Genomic DNA, 6000 nt, shown 5'->3' with positions numbered 1-6000 from the left:
TTGCCATTGGCTGACTTTAGAAAGACTGTGTTACGTGTTTGGATTTTAAGATGTCGGGCAGGGAAGGGAATCGCGCCTTTTTTTTTTTTTTTGAAAGGTGGGCTGGCTGTACTATCGTGCGTCTGCGCGCATCGCTCCTTCCCTTCCCCCATCCACCACCCCTCTCCCTCACTCTTCTCTCCAAACTCACGAGGAGCCAGAAGAGCTCAGCCTTCCCGCCACGCAGCCTCTCGAGCAAAATGTCCTCAGACGTGCAGCTGCGTGTCCGAGCGGAGCCACTGACCAGCGGTCAGAGAGAAGCCACAGAGCGCGCGAGGTGCCCCACTGCTTGAGAACGACACCGAGAGAGAGTGAAAGACATAAAGAGCACGTAGGTCAAAACCTGGTTATACCCTTCAACGTTGGTTGTTTGTTGTTTTTTTTTTTTTTTTATAATATACGTGTTGCTGTAGTGTGTACTGATTTACAATCGAAACACAACAGTTTCCGGAGATAGGGCAGAAGCTGCACAGGACGTCTCAGTTCATGTCAATGGCGAAAGACAGACAGACACACACACACACACACACACAGAGAGAGAGAGAGAGAGAGAGAGAGAGAGAGGAATTCTCCGCTTATTCTTCAGAGCTTGTATATGTTGCAGTTGTGTTATTTTATCGTCATTGTTGCTCTGTAGCTTCTGGCTAACAACAATGTCCCCAGTGTAGTAGCAATAAAAGAGGAAACATTCTAGGGAAAGGAGTGTTTAGAGAGAGAGAGAAAGAAAAGAAAGAAGGAAAGAAAGCATGGATCTCATGTCTGTAAACATTTGGCACTAAGGATTTTTTATGAGGGATGGATAGAAGGATATGAAAGAAGTGAATGAGAGAGAGAGAGACGGTCAGAGTAATCGAGGCAAAATAAAGTCGTTGTTTACGGATCAAATTGATGCATTATTATGAAGTGTTTGCTTGGTTTAAATTAATTTTATTGACGTTTCTACTTAGTTCAAAATACTTCACATTACAGTACTAATGAAGTTATAGTATATGAATTAATGGTGCAGCTGGAGAATAGATTTTAATGTTGAATACCGGAGACGATCACGTAAGTTCAGTAATTTGCAAGATCGGAGCACTATAGATGTAAGTTGGCTCAATATTTGGCAATGAATGTGTCTACTGTTGCTTTTACTGATATGCATATTAATGTGAATAACCTAATCTACCTGTTAGAAAGTGCTTAGCATTCAGGTGTGCTTATTACATTTAAGGGGATTATGACTTGACTAATACACATTAATAAAGTAGTAGTAAATTAGCCTATAAACTATAAAATACTATAAACTCATCATGGGAAATGATGAGGAAAACATGAACCGAGCAGTGTGCCTGTATGTGTGTGTGTGTGTTTGTGTGTGTGTAGAATTAACAGTGAAGAGTCCGGTGCGAGCGACGCTCCGTCCAATTCTGACTTTCGCGCAACTTAAAAAGTGAATAGCGTTCAGGTGTCCCACTAGCGCGCTTGTATACACAAACATACACACACACACACACACACACACACACACACACACACACAGTAAGCAGTCCCTCTGCCCGTTAGTGCGTAGTGTGCTGTTGTATGCTGTAAAGGTTCCTAACCCTCCAGAGCTGTTGGTAATCTCTGCCTGACACGGGAAATAACTCTGAAGCATGTTTTAAGCAGGATTTTAGAATGGTGCAGACATCAGCTTCATCACTGGTTGTGTCTGTACTGAGTACGGAGCGGTTGGAAGCCGAGTTCTTGTGTATACGGTGCCACTGGTGTCTCTATGTTACATACATGGAGCTAAGAGTCATCCACACAGACAGCGCAGTGTCCTTGGAACCCCTCTGAGGAGCAGACCTTGAAGATATAAGGAATGATGCCCCTATTTGCATCAGCGTAAAGCCGCACTTTGCCCAATTCTGCGCTGATCAGAGCTGGAGCTTGAGCTCCTCTAAAGGTCTGGAGGAAATATCAGCTTATTGAAGCTTTATTCATATTTAATCCCGGGCTCTCTCACAGAGAGGGTCTCACTTCGATCTGTTAAAAATGATCCATGGGGATGTTGAGGGAAAACACACAATCACTAAGATATGGACAGGTCTATTTGAAACTAACTGTCTTTCTATCTATCTATCTATCTATCTATCTATCTATCTATCTATCTATCTCTATGTGTGTCTGATATATATTTCAGTCGTGACGTCTGGCCATTTTTTGGAGTTGGTCAAACGTTCAGTTTATGTTGATCGTAAACTCCCACAAATACAGGTTCGTGCTTTTGCGCGGTGAGCGTGCTCGCACAGGCACCTCAAACACGTGGCCGCGTTAAGAGCGGGAAATCGTACACATCTAAAGAGGTTGAAAAAGCAGCTCAGACAGATGAGGGGTACTAGAGGAGCTCGCGCACTTCTGCGTTTTTTTGGCCTTAAGTGCTGAAACTGCTTTGCGCGCGTGCCAAGACAGAGTCATCGCTCACAGCTGCTATTCGGAGTGACCCGCCATCCACAGTGGCCAACGTGTGCCTCATTACCTCATTACAGCGGTTAACACCCGCGCTCTGGAGCTCACCGCAGTGAAATTAAACCAAGACTGAGCTAAAAAGCAAGGCGAGTCTGACCACTGCTGATCCGCTTAAAGCCCCATTCTGTTAGGACACAGGGCCACTGACTTGTGTTTGTGTGTGTGTCGTTGTGGGGACCAGAACCAGTTTGCACGTTGACCCAGGGAGGACTTCTTTTTGGGGACCCCATGATGGAAATCAATACTTTTAAAAGGGACTGCATATTTTAATGTTAGTATACATTTAAGTCTGGAGTTAGGTTTAGGGCAACAATATATATGGTTAATGTTTGGGTCTATAAGTCTATACAAATTGAATGGGAGTCCATGTACTGCTCCCATAAATGCATGGAAACAAACATGTGTGCGTATATGTTTCTACTGCAGAGCCCTTAATGCTGTAAGATTTGCATCATTTGGAAGATTTGCACTGAAAAAAAAGCTTAGCCTCGTCAGTAAATGAGAGAGCTGTCTGCCTCCTCCCCTTCCTCCAGAGACGTGAAGCTCGAACAGGTTGCCAGTTTGAGGAGAACTGAATGAACAAGCAAGTGATGAGTTTAAGAACTTGGGTCATAGCTAAGAAGAATGTGCAATAATCAACATATTTACACAGAAAAGTGTTCATCATTTCACTAAAACATCTGTCTACACAAGAAAGGACAAAAAAGTGAACGAGTGGCCGGCGTTTCCCTGCTTTTAAAGCCTGTAGCGTCCAAACCCACCTTAAATATTACGAGTAGACAAGGCTGGTGATACTTATTGATTTTCCCCTCCACCATAAATGTCATTTAGGAGGCAGAACTTCTTATCCATATATTTCGTAGTCAAACATTTCATTCCACCTTACATGTATCCATCTACGAATCTTAATTGGCGTTTTTTGCCAGTTTCTTGAATTCTCTGTTCCATCTTAAGAGCTGATGCAATATGCACATTTTTATAACACACACACCACGGAGAAACACACATGAATCTGTCTCATTTTTTTTTAAACAAACAAAAAATGGTATTTACACCTTTCAATCATGTTGTTATTCACCTTCATATAAAACAAACGTAACACAAAAAACAGTCCTGACACTTTTCAAATGTCACTATGCCTCATTTTCTTTATATAAAGCACAGAACCTATGGCCTTTACTCCTTTTAATCTAATCACAGGCATCTGTACTTCTATATATTTTCAGGAATTATTTGCTGTTACCTGTTCAGGAGGAAATTAGCCAGCTCTGGCTCTGTTCTGTAGTGTTGCTGCTTGTAAACTTCCTCCACTTTTCAAACATAAGGCCGATATTTCCTCTCATTTTACTTCATCTTTGGTCATGGAAATTTTTAGACGGGCTGTGGAGCTTTTGGGTCAGCTAAAATATAACATTAACTGTGTTTGTTCAAGGGTCGCACGGTGGCGCAGCAGGTAGTGTCACAGTCACACAGCTCCAGGTTGTGGGGTTGTGGGTTTGATTCCTGCTCCTGATTACTGTCTGTGAGGAGTTGGTGTGTTCTCCCTTTGACGGTTTGGGTTTCCTCCGGGTGCTCCAGTTTCCTCCCACAGTCCAAAAACACACTTTGGTAGGTGGATTGGCGACTCAAAAAGTGTCTGTAGGTGTGAATGTGTCTGTGTTGCCCTGTGAAGGACTGGCGCCCCCTCCAGGGTGTATTCCCGCCTTGCGCCCAATGGTTCCAGGTAGGCTCTGGACACACCATGACCCTGAATTGGATAAGCGGTTACAGATAATGAATGAATGTGTTTGTTCACTTGGTCATTTCAGGGCTGCAAGACACTATGTTTCTAGAACTGACCACATAGTGGACTGTAAAATGATTGGACAGAGGGTGGAATGAGAGGCAGGGCTTTGGAGGGTGGGATTATAGGAGTTCCCCAACTGATTGCCTTAATTTTTTGAGTTCTGCTAACTTATTTAGGTTTACAATATATTGGAGTTTCATTTCAAGACTAAATCCCTGTAAGAGGATCTCAGGTTTTAGGGAGTCTTTCCTTTTGAGTTTTGGCCCTGTTCAGTGGTTCACAACAGAGAGATTAATATATTCTTTTAGGCTCAATTCCCATAGTTTTTTTTACTGATGTATATATAGAGAGTTTATTTTAAATGTGTCAAGTCCATTTACTGGTTTTCTTTCTGGGTTTGAATCTGGGTTTCTCTCCCGGACATTACACCATCATTTGGAGACAGCAGCTGTGTGAAAATTTCTTAATGAATGGACCAGTAGAAATGCTCCAAAGCTACTTGGAATAAAATCTTTTTATAAATCTCCAGTAAGCATTGTTTATTTCACACATTTTAATACTGACTAATGTATGGTGAGGTGTACATGCAGTTTTTATGAATATGAAGAATAGCATGGTGACTTGATGAGTGATTTTTTTTCCTCCTTCATCCTGTCTGTTTAGAAAGCGTGGCCCATGTTGGAGAGGACACTAAGCTTGTCAAAGCTGATCTCGGCAGTATTTTTGTGATGGTGTAACAGAAGGGGCTTAGCTCCAAATACTGGGGGAGATTCTGTGAACTAGGCTACATGTTTAAGTTCAGCACAATGCCCTTTGGAAAATAAGACCCCTAATATAGCTGGATACCAGTTCACCTCTGGTTATTAAACTTAGAGAAACCATTAATGAGATAAATCCCTCCTGAAATTTCAAATTATAAATGCAAATTCAGGACAAGGACAATGGTGACAGGTAGTGTCCTAGTAGGCTCTGGACCCATTGAGGGTTCTGTATAGAGTGGTTACAGGAGATGAATGAATGAATTCAGGATTAGTTTCAGTCAACAGCCCCCCATTTCATTAATGAGCCTATGAAGAACCCTGTTTTTTAAGAGTGTAGAACTACTGAACAGAACAGGTTTTTCAGTGTTGAAGTTCAGACAAAACTACAGCAAAAGACAATGTTAAACAACATTTACTCTACACTGAAATCACCTTGAGGACAATAGGCAATAGGAGCAAGAGGAAATTGTCTTAGGTTTAAATCAATGGCATGATTTTGCAGCTCCGCTTTTGGAGCTCTATGCAACCCTGCAGTGTTTGGCACGAAATCCCAATCCAACACCTGATCTGGAGTAGATTTGAAGCCTGCAGGTGTCATGTTTACAAAGAAAGTTCCTTGCTCATATGGTACTGTGCATAAATGAAAACCACCTATTTTTATTTAAAAAATGTATTTTATCCAATATGTTTTAAGTAGTTTTTCAGGCTTCTTTGTGTGTGTGTGTGTACTTTTCCTTTGATCACTAAAAAAATTAATGGTTTGTGAATTGGTGGATTGAATCGGAAATTAAATAAATAAGTATTGTTCTCAATCTTTTGAACAGTATGTTCACCTCTCAATCAAATTCAACCTAAACAACAGACACAGTAACAAGATATGGAGGGCCATGGAGAACAATTATTCTTCCCTAAAAGCCTTGTAAC

General features: G+C 41.6%; 1 protein-coding gene across 2 annotated transcripts in view; it reads left to right on the top strand.

Moving 5' to 3' along the window:
- Positions 1-229: 229 nt before the first annotated feature.
- chrm2a (cholinergic receptor, muscarinic 2a) overlaps positions 230-6000 on the top strand; it is a 232631-nt gene continuing 226860 nt past the window's right edge. For both annotated transcript variants that reach the window (XM_066668973.1, XM_066668974.1), the window contains exon 1: positions 230-370. The gene's annotated coding sequence lies outside the window, so the exon portion shown is untranslated. The remainder of the gene's footprint in view (positions 371-6000) is intronic.

This window comes from Hoplias malabaricus, chromosome 4 (genome assembly GCF_029633855.1).
Source record: "Hoplias malabaricus isolate fHopMal1 chromosome 4, fHopMal1.hap1, whole genome shotgun sequence".
Classification (NCBI taxonomy): domain Eukaryota; kingdom Metazoa; phylum Chordata; class Actinopteri; order Characiformes; family Erythrinidae; genus Hoplias; species Hoplias malabaricus.
Note: the sequence above shows the minus strand (reverse complement) of the source record. Positions and strands in the feature narration are given on the sequence as shown.